Source organism: Octodon degus, unplaced genomic scaffold, assembly GCF_000260255.1.
Source record: "Octodon degus isolate 3935 unplaced genomic scaffold, OctDeg1.0 scaffold00176, whole genome shotgun sequence".
In the NCBI taxonomy this organism is placed as follows: Eukaryota; Metazoa; Chordata; class Mammalia; order Rodentia; family Octodontidae; genus Octodon; species Octodon degus.
Window position 1 is genome coordinate 3,156,069 of NW_004524752.1, and position 20,260 is coordinate 3,176,328.

The following is a 20,260-nucleotide window of genomic DNA, read 5'->3' on the forward strand; positions in this document are numbered from 1 at the left end:
CTTGTGAGAGCAGGGAATTGGATGACTTACCTGCTGTCTGACAAACAGGGCAGTTGCATTTCCAATGACCCTTGAGTTTGTAGATGTCCTAGTGAGGGCTGCGGGTTGGGGCAGGCTCATGCCCAGTGTCCTTCTTCACACGCTTGGCTCAGGTGGCAGCATTGTTTAGGCTCACCATTACCTTGTCAAGATCCTGCTATAATGGGAATTCTGAGTGCCGCAGTCAAAAGTTGGCAATATGTATAGTTAATTTTGGTCTCTATTATTGAAGACACGGAACGTTAGATTAAGTAAGTTTTCCTGTGGGGTTTGGAGGCCAAGATTTGTCTTTTTAGCTTGGTATGAATGTCAGGAATAGATGAGGATATAAAATAGGAATTAATAGCAAATTTTTTTTTTAGGAGAATCTGGGTCTACATTAGTATACTTAGTTTGGAGCAATACACTTGATTATTAGAATTTTATCTGAGTATCAAATACCTTGAAATATGTAACCAGAGAAATATTATTTCTTATCAACCATGGGCATTTTAGCAATTAAATCCCTGTAGAATGTTAATGGACAACAGTTACATAATTTCGTAGAGATCATTTGACATCAATAGTCATACATAGCAATGTAACATAATAGTCATATGGAATCCCTATTTTGTTTTTTTTATCTCTAAATGTACATAGGATATATATCACATACATTTTATGGCTGATGACTTCATGTTGGCTTGACAGGAACTGCTTATTATAAATACCTGGAGCATAAGAGAAAGGCATTTGTTTAAATCTGAAAGAAAATTTATACTGTACCGTATAGTATGTTGGAAGGCTTTAATATGTTTAATATATTGAGCATCTTTTATGAGAAAATCTTATTTTAATTTTTGAAAAAACTTTGTCTTTTAACCAATGACCAAATTTTTGGGAGTGTCTTTTAAGGAGATTATTGGGGCTCTCTCTTGATGAACAAAGGTTGGCCACCCACTATTCATCAATCAAGAGTCCTGTCTGTGTTTGGACAGAATATCCTGTCTGCTTCTTGTACTATGGATAACCACTAAGAAGATAACTATGTACAGTGTATTGATTATCAAAACTGTCCTATTAATCACCTGTAAAAAAAAAAAAAAGAGCCCTGTCCAACAATGTTTCCCCATTTTAATGGTTTTTTATTTAATTACAAATTAATTTTGATATCACTTAGAGCAGCTGGTAACTCAGGAGAAAACATGCTTTTAAGTCTATATTTCAAAGTTCAAATAAAAAGAGGAACAGCTGTTAACATACAAGCACAAAAATATACAACACACAAATGAACATCTTCACAAAATCAGAGTGTACTCAAATATATTTTGATCAAATTTGATTTTAATTTTTAAGTTTTTAATTATAAAAGACTAGTCAGAACTTTTGTAGGTCAATTTATAAAGATCTCTTACAAGAATTTGAAAAACACAAAATTCTCTTATTTATAGTTACTATATATCAAAGGAGAGGGTGCAAGATGGGGTGACCCATCATGTGATGAGGAACTAAAATGTGGTGCTCTGACATCACAAGAGGAATGACTGTGTAACATGGTAGCAGCTGGCCACATGGCCTGGAAAATGGCAGAGATCCATCATGTAGCTGGCGCAGCAAGTCAGCAGTCTAATGTCACAGGAGTAACCTTACAGAGGCATGGATGGCCACACAGCATGTAAGGTGGTAATGGCTTGTCATGTGATGGAGCACCTCAAGCTGGCGCTCTGACATCACAGGAGGAGCGACCCTACGGTGGCCGTGGATGGTCATGTGGCACACAAAATGGCAGCGGCTTGTCATGTGACAGAGCCCCGCAAGTTGGCGCTCTGAGCTCCTAGGAGGAGGGACCGCACAATGGCGACATGGCCTACAAGATGGTGGTGGCTGGCCACATGGCAGGCGGCCACAGGCTGTCAGCTCATTGGGAGAAGGTTGAGTCATGAGAAGTGGATGTGAAATGCCGGAGGAGAAAAGGTGGAAGGAGAAGACGCTGGCGCCTGAGGTTTCAATATGGAGGAGTAAAGAGGCAGCGGCATCTACGAGGGAACTGGAGGAATCTACAGGAGAACCGGAGGCAGAAACAGAGGGCAGAGATGTTGCCACAGAGAGTGGAGTAAGTAAAGACGCAGTCGGAAGACACAGACAATACAGTTTCCAACAGAGGGGTGGAGTAGGTAGTGCTGGCGGATATGGCAGGGGAATAGCCGAGGGAAGAAGGTGGGGAGGGACGTGTTTTTAGAGTTAACAAAGGCTTTTAAGGGATTTCTAACCATTTGCGGTTACAATAATAGAATTTAAAAATTGGTCATTTGGGTTTGAGATATCCTTGAGACCTGAGGGTGCTGAGGTTCTTTATGAGACAGCCCAGCCGTGTGTGCTTTGGAGGCTGGGAAGAGCATTTCCCATGATGGCTGAATTAACATGAGCCAAAGATTAGGGCAAAAGCCCGACATCACTTCCCACTAAAAAGCCATCATTTTTTAGCCTGGAGTGAGTATGAGAGAGAGAAGGCCAACACCCACTTTATCAGTTGTCACTAGAAAAAGTGGGGAGCTGGGGACCAGATGGCCGAGGAAGATGGGGGGGGGGGGGTCCCGACGTGAGTTCACGATTTTCAAGACTAGACGAGAGGAAAGATAAACAAGACCCCCGTAGTTTTGGGCTCATGAGTGAGGACTGAGATTGGCTGGTGTTGGATGCGAGCTAGCAATGGCAGGCGGCAGAAGCAGAGGGTGATTCAGTGAGGGAGCTCAAAACTGGGGCAGGGACTACTCACCGTTCCAGGTCACAGCACCACAAATGATGGGTTTTAGAGGCAACAACCATGGCAGCAGTGGTGGCGGTGCAGCAGAGAAGCAGAAATAGGGGGGAGGGAAAGCCTTTATTAACTCTAAACACACGGAGAGGACCAGGGACAGGGAGATGGGCAGATCCTCTGACCTGAGACTTTATAGAGTTTTGCTAGGGGTGGAGTTTAAGGGACAGGTTTAGTGACATAAAAGGAGCTGATTGGAGGCTCTGTTGTGTGGGTGGGAAACGTAAAAGGAAATTGCACCCTGGGCTGAGCTGGAGAAGAAGAGGGGAGGTGGTCTCTGGGAAGATGAGCTGTTGTTTTATGGGCTTCAGCCATACTGGATGGCCACCTTAATAATTCAGCAATTTGTACTAGGGCCATAGTCTATTATCCACCAATGTAAAGTTATCCTGTGTTTTGTTTCCTTGCTTTTGTTGTTTCCCTTTGTCATTACAGGGCTATGAAAATTGTCTGTATTTAATGATGTGGTAGTTTATATGCTTTTAAAAAATTTATTTAGCACAGGCTTTCACTATGCATCTTGGACTCGTAGTGATCCTTCTGTTTTCAGCCTCCCCACTCCTGGGATTACAGGGGTGTGCCAACACATCTGGTCTTGGTGGCCAGCTCAGCACACCAGGTGGTGGGGCTGGCATGGCATGTGGTACTGGGGATCGAACTCTGGTCCTTGAGCTTGCCTAAGCAGGTGCTAAGTCCGCTGAGTTATCTTTCCCACCTTGTACTTTTTAATCGATCCATTTAATCTAAGTTGCCAAACTATACGTGCAGAGCTTCTCAGTGTATTATTCCCTTTGATGACTGCAGTGAGTGTGGTGATGTTCTCTGCTGCACTTTTGAAGCATTGGTAATGTCTCTTACATTTTTCTTGGTTGGTCTTACGGTCACTAGAGTCAAATGTCCTTTCATGTCACCTGCCATGGAAATACCAGTATTTGATACATGAATGTTGGCAGGAAGGAATCAAATTTATTTAAGACCAGCTTTGAAGAAGTTGGAGAAGGTATCTCCTTGGGGTTAAGTCTTCTCAGGCTGGGAGGGGCAGTGAGCCTTGGGCTGTCCTGGATGTTTGTTTGTTAGAAGGAGTGGGGTATCTTATTTCCATAGTCTATGGCTGGTTACTAAAGTTACCAACTCAATTATTCACGTGAGGCTTCTCCAGAGAGTTTAGGATGCCTAATCACAGGGAGGAGGTGCTAAAGCAGTAGGAAGGGAAGATGCAAACAACCCTCCTGAGGACAATTTCCAGAATGGGCTCCCCTGTTACACTACTAGAGCTTTGTTAATTTTATGGGATTTTTCATTACTAGGGATCAAACCCAGGGACTTGCACATACTAGGCAAGTGGTCTACTATTGAGCTATAGCTCTAGTCTTTTTATTTTGAGATACTCTTACTCAGTTTCCTGGGTTGTCCTCAGATTTGCAGTGAGAAAGCTTCTACCTCAGCCTCTCCAACAGCTGGGGTTATAGACATGGGCCTCCATGTTTGGCTGTGAGAAGTTTCTTAATTATTAATTCAGTGTATGTTCTTCTTCCTTTATTTTGTGATGGACAATCTTTTCAATTCTCTCCCTTTTTTTAACTTTTTATTTTATAGATGCATTTTAGATATGCTGATAGCACTCCTCATCATAGGGAGTATGTACTTGTACATGAGTATCTTGCTTTGTCTCCCCATTTCCCTCCCATCCCTTTAGTTATGAAACCCCTCTTCCCTTCTTCATTTATAACATCTTTGTTTCTATTTTCTCCTTCTTTTATTTTCCTTGTCCCTTTTATGAAACCCCTCTTCCCTTCTTCATTTATAACATCTTTGTTTCTATTTTCTCCTTCTTTTATTTTCCTTGTCCCTTTTTTCCCCTTCTCAAATTTTTCTGTTTCTTCTTGAATGAATTTCAATAACCTATGTCTTTCTACATTAAATATATTTTCAGAAATTTTTTTAAATTTTAAAAATTTATTACAATAAAAGATATATTGCCACTAACCCTATTAAAATACAGTACTCAGACACATCCTTCACTCCAAAACACACAATAATTCTTGGTAATTTTTATTAATTTATTTTTTATTAGTGCATATTTGCAGTACATGATGTCCACTTTCTTTACATGGAGAAGGTTTTGTGTAAATTCTTTTTTTTTTTTTTGTTTTAGAATTTGTCCATTTTATTTAGGTTATTCAATTTTTACTGTTCAGTTATTCATAATATTATTTTCTGTCATAGTTTTTTTCCTTATCGCTGGAACAAAATAGCTGACACCCATAACTTAAATGAAAAAAAGTTTATTTTGGCTCATGTTTTAGAAGCTACAATCCTTGTATGGTTGAATGATGTACTGGCTGATATACTGTGTCAACTTGAGAAGTTTAGAAGTTTAATTAAGTGATTCAGCAAACAGCCAGGATTCCTAGCTTTGTAAACATCCTCATGCTGTACAGGAGGAGGGCATGGACCTTGTGTGATTCTGCACACCCAGCTCCAGAGTAATTTGTTTATAATATGAGGAAGGGAGAGAGGCTGGCTAGAACCTGCAGCTGCTGCCCTTTCCTTTGCCCTTCTCTGTTTTCTATTGCCATGAACTGCTGCTCTCTACCATGCGCCATTCTGCCTGGGAACCATCCAAGTATAGACTGAAACCTCCACAGATTGTGAGCTAAATAAACCTTTCCTTGCTTAATTTGGGGTATTTGTATTTTTGTCCTGGCAACAAGTAAAAGGTAACTGAGATAGAATTTGGTACCAGGAATTGGGGTCCTTGCTGTGGCTAGACCTGAAAATGTGGATTACAGGCTTTTGGGAATGGCTTATGGGAAGAGAGAGGAAAGATCTGGAGATGTCATCTACTAGTAAAGAGCTGGAATGCCTTTGGCTCTTCTTTATGGGAAACTGTGGTCAGAGCTCAGAAGACCAGAATGCTGATAAAAAGCCTGTCTGTAAAGATGAGGCTGGGGAGGTTTCTGCTGGGAAGAAGGACTGCATTGGTTGTTGAACTGTGGGTGATTTGTGTTATGGCATGGCAGAAAGTTTGTCTGCATTTTGCTCCTGTGCAGAGACTTTGCCTGAGATTAAGATTAAGGGCAGTGGACTAGTTAATCTTGCAAAGGAAATCTCAAGGCAGTTAAATATTGAGGCAGTGTCATAGCTATTGTTGGGAGCTTTTAGTTAGATATATGTTAAAAGTCAAGAGCAAAGAGCCCAGCAGGATGATTTATCATTTTTGTTGTGAGTTTGGCCAGAAAGGAAGTGCCAAGAAGGCTGTGGACTGCAAAGATAGAGTTGAGATCTCTATTGCCCAAGAGGAACAGAAAAGTAGAAAAGATGTCCTGAAGGCATCACAGGAGGTGGCAGGTTCTTGTCCTTCTCAGCCTCAGAATCTCAAGGGTGAAGAACTTTGCTTTGAGGAGAAAGCCACAGAGCCCTATGTTCCAGAATGGAGGTGGTGGCCGCAGCAGGTTCCAGAGTTTTGCTGGCATAGAGAATTTGCTCCTCAGAATCATGTTCAGAGTGCTGAGTAATCCAGGCACTCAGTCCCTACAGCCAAGAGAGAAGAAAGCCTGGCTACTGCTCCAACTGGCAGCAGATCTTGACATCATCCACATAGCATTGGTTTTTAAGTGCATTAAGAATGCAGCAATTCTGAGGTTAAGAAGGCTTCCACCTAGATTTCAGAAGGCCTGGGAAGCCAGGCAATGTGCCTCTGAGAGGGCACTGTGTAAAGCTGTGAGTGAGAAGCTTATTTGATGGAAACCCCAAAAGTTTAAAAAAAGCCAGGACTCTGTATTGTCTGAGAAAAGCCAGCCCCAGAGAAAAGCCATGGAGCTACCAGCAAAAGTGCCGTAGAGGTGGAGCTATGAAAGGCTTTTGGAGCTCACAACTCATTACAGATTTCTTTGGATGTTCCACATGGAACTACAGGACATAATGTTTGCCCTTCTGGATTTGGGACTTGCTTTGGTCCTAATGCTTTGCACCCTGCTGTCACAAGGTTGTTTTTTTTTTTTTTTTTTGGAATCAGGGATTGAACTCAGGCCCTTGCACTTGCCAGAGAAGCGCTTATTCCACTGAGTCACCTCCCTAGCCCCTTGCTGCCATTTTTGAATGGTAATGTTTTTCTTATGCCATTGAATGTTGGAAGTGTTTAACTTTTTATTTGTGCAGGGGCTCACAGCTAAAAGTTTGCCTTAGATCTTGGAGGAGACTCGAGACTTGGACTTTTCAGCATTGCTGAAACTGTTAGGACTATGGAAACTCTTAGAGATGGATTAAAATGCCTTTTATAAAGGGATGTGCATGAGTCTTTAGGGGGATGCCCAGGGGCAAAATGTCATGCTTCTAATGTAATATAATGTTCAAGTTGTAAAATGTTAATAAGCATGTCTATGTACCTGGAAACTGGTTTAAGGAAATGTCTGGTTTTCAAGTTGACGAGGGGTGGATTGTACTGATTGATACACTGTCAACTTGAGAAGTTTAGAGTTTAAGTGACTCAGCAGAGAGCCAGGATTCTTAGTTTTGTAAACATACTCATCCTATGAAAGAGGAGTGTCATCCTGTGTGAGTTCTGCACCCCCAGTCCCAGGGTAACTTGTTTATAATATGAGGAGGGGTGAGAGGCTGGATAGAAGCTGCAGCTTCTGCCCTTTCCTTTGCCCTTCACTGTTTTCTGTTGCATGAACTGCTGCTCTCTGCCATGTACCACTCTGCCTGGGAACCAGCTGAGTATAGACTGAAACCTCCACAAACTGTGAGCTAAATAAACCTTTTCTTTCTTAATTTTGGTTGTCAGTATTTTGTCCCAGCAACAAGCAAAAGATAACTGAGACACATGACATGGTAGAAGGGCCTGGACAGAAGGAAGCTGCTTATATCATGGTGGATAAGAAGTAGTGAGGGAAGACAGAGGTGGTGTAGCACCTTACCAGGTCACACTTTCAGTGACTCACCTCTCCTGACCTAGCCTCACAGCACATTTAGCTACAGTCATTCATACTTCAATCACTTTTCAAAAGCCCTGCTTATGAGCACATAAGGCTCTTGGGGGACGAAAACCATAACATTCCACCCCTGAGTCCCAAGATTCATGTGCATCACTTTATGCAAAATGCATTTAGTCCATCTCTAAGAGTCACTGAAGTCTTAACCATTCCAGCATTGCTGTGAAGCCCAAATCCAAAGTATCCGCTGAGACTCAAAGCAAACTCTTAGTTGTGAGCCTCTGTAAAAATAAAAAAGAAAGTTAAGTACTTCCAACCACAATGGTGCAAGATAAACATTCCCTTTCTCTGAATAAAAAGAAAATAGACCAAAGCAAGACTAAGACCCAGTAGAGCAAACATTAAATCCTTAACTCTGGGTCCAGGATTCAGAGCGAGTTGTGTAACAAATGTGAACTTCAAGGACTTGAGTGACCCTACTCCTGTAGCTTTGCTGGTTGCACCTCACTCTTGGTACCAAATTTTGTCTTGGTAATTTTCTTCATTGCTAAGACACAAGACCTGGTACCCACAACTTAAAGGAGGAGAAGTTTGTCTCATGTGTTTTAGAGGTTTCAGTCCAGAGTTGGCTGGCTTTGTGACAGAAGTGGCATGGCACAAGGGCATAGTGATGTAAAAGCTACTCACCCCACAGCAGCCAGGAAGCAGAGGATGAGAGCAAGAGCCATGGAGGGAGATGCACCCCCTCTGGATCATGGCTCTAGTGACATGCATTTTCCAAGCAGACCCCTATCCTAACAGCACGTTCACTATCCTGTTCCCATAACTCAGTGACCTTCCCCAAACCCTGCCTATGTGCACATGAGGCTCCTGGGGAACATCTAGATATGAACCACAACACTTCATAATCCTTTAATTTCTTTAAAGTTAATAGCAGCTCTCCCTCTTTCATGCCTGATTTTAGAAATCTAAATCATCTCTTTTCTCTTTATTGGTCTTGCTAAAGATTTATTAGTTTTGTTCATCTTTTCCAAAAAGAAGTTTTAAATTTTGTTGATTATTATTTTTCTATCCTCTATTTTATTTACTTCCTCTATAATTCTTATTTTTTTCTTTCATCTTGCTTTGGGTTTAGTTTGCCTTTTTTCCCCCCATAGTTACCTAAATTGGAAGCTTAGGTAACTGATTTTGAGATCTTTCCTTTTGTTCTTAAATATAGGTATTTACAGGTAAAAGTTGCTCACTTAGCCCTGCTTTCATTGCACCCCGTAAGTTTTGTGTGTTTTGTTTTATTTGCACTTATTCTAAAATATTTCTAATATTCCATGTGATTCTTCCTTTGACTCATGGGGTATTCAAGAGTAAGTTGCTTACTTTCTTCACTTTTGTGAATTTCTCACATGTATTTCTATTATTATTCAATTTCATTCCATTGTGGTTACATCACACTTGCCTTCTGTGATGCAAGTGTTTAGAATTTACTGAGGCTTATCTTGTAGCCTAATATATTGTCTCCTGTGGAGAATATTCTATATGTACTAGAGAAGAATGTGTAATATGCTGGAGTGTTCTATAGGTGTATCTTGTTTATGGGGCTATTCAAGTCTTCTCTACGCATGTGTAGCTATTTTTGGAAGTGGGATATTAAAATGTTCCTGTTTTATTATTTAATCTTTCTTTCTTTTTTGAGGGGAGACTGGGTCTCATGTGGCTTAGGCTCGTCTGGATTCACTATGTTACCCAGCTGGCTTAAATTTGAGGTGATCCTCCTGCCTCAGCCTCCTGAGTGTGGGATTACAGGTGTGCACCACCACACTCAGCTTGTTTAATTTTCTGTTTCTCCTTCATTATGTCACTTTTTACTTCATGTATTTTAAAGTTGTTAGTGCAGATTTTATGTGTAAATATACAGGGAGAACTTAAAATATCACCATTAAATATGATGTTTACAGGAGATAGTTTCATAGATGCTCTTTACCACAGAGGGAATCGTCTTGGATTTTGTGTATTCTCATTTTAGTACCATTTTACAACATGACATCATTACCCTTCTGTGAAGAGGTGAAACTTTTTTCTTGCACCTGGCTGCGCTGAGTACTTGCCAATAGAATATGGTGAAAGAGCTGTTGTCTGAGTCCCAAAGCCTAAGCCTCACTTCTGCTCTTGCTTTCTTGGAGTCCTGAGAGCACCACGGTGCCAGGAAACTCAGGATGAGGGCCATGTGGGACAAGCACACCACTTCTGCCACATACTGCTAATTAGAGGTGAGTCCCTACATGCAGGACACACTTAACTCCCAAGTGCTGTCTCACTGCTTGCTGGTACTACAAAGTAGCTCTTTTGGGGTCCCAGAGTGAGGCTGGGACCTTAAGGAGAGCCAACTTAGCTGAAGCCATGAACTTCAGCCTCCAACCACTATTACCAAATATCCTCAGTGACTGCCTTGCCGTGATAGAAAATGCATCTCTTCTGGTTTCTATCTTCTCGAGGCTTAATCTAGTAATTCTTGATTCTTAACTCTGATACTTTTGAGATTTTAAACATATTTCATCCAGCTTTGTAGTTGTCTTCAGTTTACATGCTAGGAGGAAGGGTCTGACTTGCTTAAATCTGCTGTCATCAGAAGCAAATGCTCTCTTCCATCAGCAGCATGTGTGAGTGTGTTGTTTTAATCTGAGAGGATTTATTTTGCATGAGCACTTCCTTCTTTTTGCGAAAAATACATAGGGCTATCTTAAAGAAAAAATTATCTATATCCCTTGCTTTCCTAAGTGACCTCGAGCAAAGTAAATTATAGGTAGGTGTCCATCCCCCCCACCCCCTGGGATCGAACTCAGGACCTTGCGCATGCCAGACAGGCCCTTATGCCCCTGAGCTATCTCCCCAGCTAGCAAAGTAAATTATAAAGTTAATATCTTTTATTGCTTTTCATTGTAAAAATAAGGGCCACATTGCTTCATAAGAGCAGATGAAATTCAAACTTCACCCTAGGATCTTTGGCTAGTGGAAACAGCTGCTCCTCCCTTGTCCTTCCTTTCTTTCAAGGTTGTTTTATATTGCAAATGTGTTAGGGAGGTCTTGCTGCATAAAGGCAGGTACATCTGGTGTAAGTTTCCTGACAAAATGTAATGGACTGAAAATTTGCACCCCCCCCCCATTTAACTGTTGAAATCCCGGTCCTCAAGGTATAGTATTAGGCGGGGGCCTTTGGTAGGTGTTAAATTGTGAGGGTGAAGCCTTTCCGATCAGGATGAGTGCCTTAATAAGAGAGATCCCAGGAAGTTCATCTTTTCCACCAAGCACAGATGCAGCAAGAGGGCAATGTCTGCGAACCAGGAAGCAGGCTCCAGCAAACACTGAATGGGGATGACTCAGCTACAGAACTGTGAGCAAAAGGTTCTATTATTTACCAGTCATCCAACCTATGCCATGGTTTTAGCAGCCTGCAGAGGCTCAGACAGACCAGGCGTATTTAACGTCTCACATTTGGCAGACTCTGCCATGTAGCATTCAAGTCACGTATGAAATCAGAGGTAGGGTTCAATTGTTCTGTTATAAAGCAGTCAATCACTTCTTAATGAGTGATTAAAACTAAAAATTTCTCTAGAGAGGAGCTAGATTATAAAGGTTAGCACAATGGTTTTTCTCCTCTATAGGCCTACAATTGCCTATCCACAACCTGAATTTCAAAAATCTCTCAAATCTAAGTTTGAGTACAAAACCTGAGTTGAACTGATTTGGTAACAAAACTTCAAGTACAGTGATGCTTTAGCCTTTATTTCATGCAGTATGCTTATTTTTTCATTTTGCTCCAAAAATGTCTGATTGTTGTTCTGGATTCTATTGGAGTGTTTTATTCTAAAAAACAGAAATTATTCCAAATTACCTTTCTAAAATGGGAAGGAGTGGTTTAAAAAAACCTCTCCAATAGGCAAGAGGAAAATTAGGAGGTGAGACTGGGGAATAAGGAGGGAGAAAGGGAGAACTGTGGACACAGGCCTGTGGAGAAGACTGGTGGAATGTCACCCTATAGGCATTGCTTCCTCAGCTCTTCAGAAAAATTTCTAAACTGACAACATGAATTTCTGTGAGTTTAGAGAGTTGATCTTGGGTCCATTTCAGCATGGGTCAGGAAAGAGGCAGCACATGTGGATCCCTGAGCTCAGAGGCAGAGAAAAGCTTGAGGGAAGTGAGTTGGGCCAACTCCCAGAAGCTCTGGTAGTATATAGATCTCCTCTCACAGAACCTTGGAACTGGGCTCTGGTAAAATATGATCAGTTTTAGAGACATGCTATTTTTGTGAGAGTCTGAATTTTTTCATGTATTTGAATTTATTAAGCATTGCATTTTCTTCCATAATTTGCTCCCTTTCCTGGTTCCCTTAGTATAAGAGAAACAACTTTCCTCTTTTGAGGTAGAAATCATGTATTTCATAGTTATTTTTTGGGACTCACACATTATTTAAATACATTTCAAAGAAGACTGCTGAATGAGTAGACTGGGGAGATAGCTCAGAGGTATAAGCGCCTGCCTGGCAAGTGCAAGGATCCAGGTTTGATACCCAGTATCACATGTCAGCCCCAAAACTGGGTGTGGTGGCACATGCTTATAATCCCAGCACTGGGAAGGCTGAGACAGGAAGAGCACTATGAGTCTAAATTGCGTAGCAAGACCCTGTATCCAATAAATAATTTTATTTTTTCGGAACCGGGGATTGAACTCAGGCCCTTGCACTTGCCAGGGAAGCGCTTATTCCACTGATCCATCTCCCCAGCCCCAATTTTTTTTTTTTTTAAAAGAGCAGAGTCAATAGTCAAATGATTGACAGCTTAAATTGTATAATCAGACAAAGTAGGTGTTCTCAGTCAGAACAACCCTGGGAATGGTACAAAATCTTTTCTCAGCTGTAAAGTGGAAAATAAATACTGCCTACCTCTTAAGGTTGCACTTGTGGAGAGTGCTTACCCCACTTTCTTTAGTAAGTGTGCAGTAAGTGATAGCCTTAAAAAATAGAGTTGGCCAGGTCCCTGAGTCCTCTGTGCTACTAGTTAAACATCTCCTTTTACATCCACACTATAAGTGACCTTTCTGAGCTGGTCTCTGCCTGTATCCTGTCTTCAGTCTCTTGTCACCTGCCTTTGTCATCAAGAGTAGTACAATCACAAGATCAAACCATCATTTCCAACCAGCAAGGATGTGGTCAATTCCCTCTGTTGGAAGAGGACTAATATCAATGAAAAGCAATGTGCTAAAAAACCGTGACAGTCGCCAAGTACCTTCTCACTATTGAGTTAAAATGACTGGTAGCAAATGGAGGGTAAACATTGTGCGTGGCTATGCAAGGACATAGTATCAGTGCCTGCACCAAACAAAGCTCCCTCCAGCACTAAGGCACTTTAGGGCATCTGTTTCCCCATAAAGCAAAGTTGACATTCAATTTTCATTTTGGCTTGGGTTATGGGAAGACATGTAAGGATGCATCGTTCTACACCAAGAAGTCACGAGAGAGCTATAGGGTAATTTGCTAAATGAGCAAGGAGCAATTTTTCATTCAGATTTGTAAGCTCTGTAAGCAGTTCCTGCAACTGTAACAAAAGTTTAAATCAAAGTAGAATGATTTATATGTAATGCAAACATGTACTAATAAAACATACAAAATTAAAAAAAAAACAAAGTAAAATGATTTAAATAAATAGAATTAGCTAAGCTTTAGTCTGTTTTCAGTCACCCCAGCAGGCAGGCCTTTAATATAATCTTTTTCAGCATGATACCATATTCAGCAACTAGTTCATATGGTTAGGATCTTCTCTGGGTCCATGAGAAGTGGTATTAGCCTGTTTTCTACACATGGATAGAGTTAAAGTGGTTAGCTCAAGATTATGCAAAAAGATCTGAAGACATTTAATAGTCCTCTTTGCCAACCATATATCCTGTTTGCCCTCTATATCCTACAAGCATGTAATATTTGCCCTTTACAAATACAACTTACTATAGCATATTTGTAAACAAACAGGCACAAGGGAGAAGAATGGTATCTTCTAGTGGGCGAATGCGTGGAACCATAATAAAGTCATGAAGGGATATCTTGGTTACTTTTCTTTGGTTGCTGAGATAAAATACACAACACACAAAATTAGAGAGGGAAAGAGGTATTTAGCTTGCAGTTCATGGAAGTTTAAGTCCATACTTTGTGGCTCTGAGGCAGAATGACACACAGCAGAGGGCAGCAGTTCATGACAGTGGAAAATGGCAAAAGCAACAAGAGCAGAAACGAGGAGCAAAGCAAGGCTCTTTGTCCCCCTATATGGTATACAGACTGCCCACACAGGGTGGGCGTAGCACTCACACCCATAATCCCAGCACTGGACCACAAAAAAAATTACAAACTCTAGAAGCCCAACCCATGACTGCATGAGGCTTTGGGGGAGACAGACATCTAGACAGCATACACCATAGGGGGTGCACTAAACACTAGTTTGAGCACCAGGTAGTCTTGATGGAATGGCCTCAGTCTGCAGCATCAACCCAGATGGCCATCATGAGTCCCTTTTCTTTTTCTACCAGGGGTTTTAGTAAATCTGTGTCTGACACATAAATTTACATCTTGTCCTGTATGTCATAACTTTTAGAGCCAACTGCTCTATTTCCCCTGAGAAAGTCCTTCCAACTGCTTTCAGTTCTATCATTGTCATTATCTAGAGAAGAGCCGTAAATCTGTGTGCTTGGTACAGAGTTGCTGTGAGGCTCTCATACAGAAATGATTCATTGTCGTCTCAGACAGTTACTCCCTCCTCGACTACTGTTTGACTACTTCATATCCAAGCTTGCTTCTGGAGTTTTTATGGCGATGTTACATCACAATGCAGTATCCCTTCTCTCCTCCCAGGTCCTTCTGTCTCAACTTGTCTCAAGCTTCCTGCACAAAATACATTTTTCCTTCTGGTTGTATAATACTAGGAAAACATCCTTGCTTCAGCCTTAAAGAAAGCACAGTGGGGGCTGGTGAGATGGCTCAGTGGTCTAAAGCACCTACTTAGAACAAGCTTAGCAAAGCAAGGGACTGCGGTTCAATCCCCAGCACCACATGCCAGCCAGCCCTGCCCCCTGGTGGGCTGAGCTGGCCACACACACACAAAAAAAAATAAAAAAAAAAAAAAAAAAAAGAAAGAAAGCACAGTGAACCATTTTAAAAAGTGAATGTGCCAAATCTGCGTCACTAAAAGTAATTATAGGCACCTATTTAAAATTTTCTGTTTTGAAAATTCATTTTAATTCTAAATTAAGATTATGAATTAAAATCCCACAATAAGTACTTACCTTGGCAAAGCAACCTGTATGTGAACTTTGTGCTTTCTTATAAAAAAAAAAAAAACTTCAAAAATTAGCTGTTGAAACAAGGCAAGAAATAACAACACAATCTTTTTTCTTTTTCCCTTGCCAACCATGATTTTGAGCTTTAAATTCTGCCAAGTAATTGTTACTGTTTATATAATTCTCAAGATTTGTTCACTGTGAATCAGTGTGAACACACAAAAGAAGAGAAAGGGGCATCACTCCAGGGAAGCACTTTCCTTCCAAGAAGCTCACTGCCTGTCCTGTGAGGCAAGCAAGAATCTAAGTTTTGCTTCTGACTCACCAAAGCCAGCCCAGAAGCCAGGTGCGGAGACTATCCAGCTGTAACATCTGTCACCCCACGATCACTCAGCTTGATTTGAATGACTTTGTTACCTAGGTGGTAGCTTCTCTTCCAGTCTCAGTCTTAGCCTCCAGAAAGAAGAAATCCACTGCTTAGTCTTGGTCATATGCTGTTTTTGAATCACTGGATGGATGCCAGTACACTGCATTTTGATGGGTTCCACTAATGATTATGCTTCCAAGTGGAGGGAGAAATGCCCCTGTGTGATGGGTAAGGTGGCCTTCCATCAGGGTAGAAAGTTAGGGCAAGGATTCAACCTACTCTTTTTGGTTACCACTCTCAAACATCACCCTCCTTTCAGCCAGAGCTGAGGGGAGGCCAGGCCCCAAAGGTAGGAGGCTGATGCTCCAATATTCTAATGGAGCTTGACAGCGGCAGGATTAAAAGCACAGACCAGCACCCAGAAGCAGAGAGGAGAGAGAGAGAGTGCATGCATCCTCACTGCACCCTGCTCTCAGCACTTTCTTTTAGAGAGCTGAACCATAAAGATAAATCTTTTCATAGAAACAGAGGTTGAAAAAAATAGAATCGTGATGAAAGGGCTTTGGAGAGTAGGAAAAGAGGACAGAAGTAAACTTTGCTGTGATACTTCTAGGGGTTTGCCTTGTCTGTAGACAAATCCCTTTGGGGAGGCCGCAATATTTGTATGCAAAGGACAGAATGACAGTGGCAGCAATGCTACTATACTAGCTGCATTTGCTTCTGCAGCCTGACTTGTTCTCTAGGACAAGGAACATCTGTTTCAACCAAGAAGGAGCATTCTCAGACTGACCCAGCCCGGTTACTTGTTACTGAATGGTTTCACCTGGGTTTCTTTTGCCTTCCCAGTGAAACTCTTAAGATCCTTGAGGGTAGAGCAATGCACTGAAATGAATTCATGGGCTGTACTATTAGATCCAACTGAAAGGAATTCAAAGAAGTACAAGGGTCTCACAATTACAGTTGGCAAAACAAGACATACACATGTGAAACAACTTTCATTGGTAGTCAATGAAAGGCAATGATTGACATCCCAAGTACTTGGGGATATATAAAGAATACAGTTCAGATTCCTCTGGAAAGAGAGACTATGGCTGGAAAGATGACTAGGGAGAACTTCAGGAGAAGCAACCCCAAGAAGAGAAGCCTCAGGATGCTGCCTTTGAGTCAGCAGGAAGGGAAACAGAACATCTACTTGGAAGCTATCATCTCGAAGATAAGAAGGAATATTCTCTTTTCAGAGATGAAAAGATGAATTAATGGATTTGTAAGCAGGACTTATAAGCAACAGATGTGCCCAGATCTTGAAACAACAATGACTTAAGAACAAAATCCCTTTAATTCTTTTCCTTCTGCTAGAATATTTTACCCTGGTTGTAGGTATTATCCAAGTAGTTTGTTATTTTCTCCTGGTGTCTAATCTTTGGTCAGTTATATGTCATTAATAGTGACCACTGGGGAAATGTATCTATTTGTCAGATAGTTAGCAAACAAAGGACCAAAAGTAAGCAAACTAGAAGCTCACTCTCCCACCAGTTGTCACAGGAAATGCTGGAAAACCTGCCTGGAGACAAGGGACTGCCTGTACCATGATCCAGCTGAGAAGGGGACAGAAACAGCAGAGAGAAAGAGAAAGATCATTACCTCCTGCATCTGGTACTTGGCAGCATCCTACAAAGCACTTTTTCAGGCTGAAGTGAGCTGTCATCTAGCCTTACCCTGCCAGCCCCAAATGTATTCCGACAGGCCATTTAAAACATGAAGCCTTTCCCTTTACAATTTCTGGAAAAGAAACTTTTGTCTATACTGGCCAAAGGTACAATCATTCAAAACTGTGTATGATTCTCTGAGCCACCAAGTAAGTGGGTGTGATATTAGGAGGTGAAGCCTGGGGGGAGATGTATGAGGAAAAAAATGACAAAATGGACTATGTGTATGAGAAAATGACAAATGACAGTTCCCCATTCATTCTTCTACTCATGACAATCAGTTTTCTGTCCTGTTCTCAGACACAAAACTTCCCTTGTTGGTGACTCTTGTAGACATATAAATTGTCATGTTCTCCTTGAGAACTTCTCTGTGCTTCCAAAATAATGCACAACTGTTCAGTGCAAGATTATTTCAATGGCTTCATCATGGTTTTAAAATAAACCACATGTGTCCTTTATTACATGATATAATTTGAATGTGTCTCCCAGAATGTTGAGTGTTAGAACCTTAATTTCTGTTGCAGTGGTCTTAAAAGAACCTTTACGAGGTGATTAGGTCATGAGGGAACCACCCTCATGAATGGATTAATGCCTCTATTGTGGGACTTGGATAATTCTCATGGGAATGGGTTTGTTCTCTTGAGAGTAGATAGTTAATAAAGCAAGGCAGCATCTTGTATTTTTGTCTATTCTGCCTGTATCTACTTGTATTTTTGCTTTTGCATCCTGTGATGACATAATACAAAGCTCTCATCAGCTGTGGTAGCCTGATTTTGGATTTTCAACCTCCAGAGTCATAAGTTAAACAAACTCTTCTCTTTATAAATTACTTGGTCTCAAGTGTTCTGTTATAGCAACAGAAAATAGACTAAGACATTAATTTCTACAATAATGGCCTCAACTTGCATGTTTCTTCACAAACATTCATTAACTTCAAAGATCTGACCCATTGTTCTTTTGTCTATCTCCTCCATTAGATAAGTTGTATAACTATGGGATATCACAGATCCCCACTTCCTATATAGAGTTAGTACCGAGCAAGAGCTCTGTAATTACAAGTTAAATAAATGTTATGTTATATCTTGATATATTGAGAAAGCTGAGGCTCAGAAACTATACAGCTGTATGCTTTTGAGCTATGATGTAATGCCAGTTTTTAGGACAGGTTGTTATAAATATGAGTTTGATTTCTTGGCTTGATCTCTTGCTTCCTTCTTGCCTCACAATGTCTCTCCCCCACCACCTCTTTCTTACACACATATGTACTTCTGTCATACACTTCTATCCAGAAAAAGCTGAAGCTGGCATTGTGCTCATGGGCCTGCACACTCAGGAACCAAAACAAACCTCTTTCCATTTCCAGCCTCACATACTTTGTTGGGGGAATACAAAGTGAATGAAAAAGACAGCAACACTCACTTCACCTGATTGCTGTGAGGAGTGAGTTGGCTTCTCTGGAGTGGAGCCAAGGGAGGAGACTTGAGTGGTGATATCTTAAAAGACACGTAAGAACAAGGCATGGAGGAATCCAGGGATGAGCAAGATTGTCACACAGTTTTGAGGACCTAGTGCATTTTGGAGTCATTCACTTATAGTGGTACCAGTTTACACAGAGGATGACATATTATAGTCTGTGGTATCTCTCTGGAGGAGGTAGATTCATCTTAACCTAGGATTGGGTTTTGGCCTGTAAGTACAGAAAAGACAAAAGCAAAAGAAGTTCAGAGCCAATCAGAGTGTTAGAATGATTGGAGAGAAAAGAAAGGGAAAGGCAGAAAAACCTGAGAAAAAGTCAGTGTTTGCAGGGATGAAGGTGTGAGACAATAGTGAGGAAGGCAGAGAGCTGGGAATACTGGGAGGTTGTAGTCAGAAAAACAAGGTTTGGCCTGCTACCCTGTGCCGGCGGGACCTGCCAGTCCAAGTCCAGGAGCAGCATGGGTGAGATCCTCTTCCACCCCCTTGGGACACCCCACCACTCTGCAGCACCCCACCTCCACCACCCACCTAGTGAGAATTTCTGCTGCGTTCTGGGGACCCCTAGATCCAATCCTAGCCCAAGCCTGGTGAGTGTGTGGGAGAGCTTCCTGGTACACTGTGCCAGCAGGACCTATTGGTCCAAGCCCAGGCGCAGTGTGGATGAGAACCTCTTCCACCCCCACGCCACCCACTGAGGGAGAATTTCTGCCACGTTCTGGGGACCCCTAGATCCAGTCCTAGCCCAGGCCTGGTGAGTGTGTGGGAGAGCTTCTCCTCTCTACTCCACCTTGTCCCCTCCAGACTCAGCTCAGACCTGGCATACAGGCCTGAGGTAAAACCCTGCAGCTGCTATCCCTGCAGAAATACTAGGGGACAGAACAACCCAGTTAGTCCAAGAGCAGAACATCTTGCCAGAGGGGCACAACTGGTTCACTCCCAAGGCCGGCAGCAGGAAGGAGCTGAACATAGCAGCCAGACCCAAGCCAGGCACAGCTGGATAAATACGAACTTTGTAGATGTACACCTGAATCTCAGTAGGTGTTAAGGTTATAACTGCACCAAAGCTCTACAACAAAGGTCAGAAGGCAGTGCTACACAAAATGACAATGAGAAGGAGCAAAATGTAATTTCAGACCCCAAGCCCACCCATACCAAGTACAGAGGACACTAACACAGAACAAATTGGGAATCACATAGCTGAAAGCAGTGAATCAACAGCTTCTGAAATAAACAGCTGCAGAAAGGTGTAGAGGACCTCAGATCAAAAATTAATAGCATCTGCAGTAAAGAATCAAATGCAGAAACATATGGAGGAAACCCATTGCCCACACAGAACAGGTGCAGAGAACACTAGCTCAGCTGAAATGTATGAATTAGTAGCATTATAGTAAATAAGCAACAACAGAAAGTTATAGAGGAACTCAGCAGAATTCTTTTCTGAAATAAAAAAGAATCCAGACCCAGTCCTAGCCCAGGTCCGGTGAGTGTGTGGAGAGCTTCCTGCTAACCTGCGCTGGTGGAACCAGTCCCAGTCCAGGCGCAGAGTGGGCCGGACCCTCTCCCACCCCCTCGGGCCGCCCCCCACCACTCCGCCCTACCTCCCCACCCCTCCCGCCCAGTAGGAATTTCT

General features: G+C 41.9%; 1 pseudogene; it reads left to right on the forward strand.

Moving 5' to 3' along the window:
• The first annotated feature begins 1,975 nt into the window (after positions 1–1,975).
• Positions 1,976–20,260, forward strand: part of LOC101563879 — a 45,217-nt pseudogene continuing 26,932 nt past the window's right edge.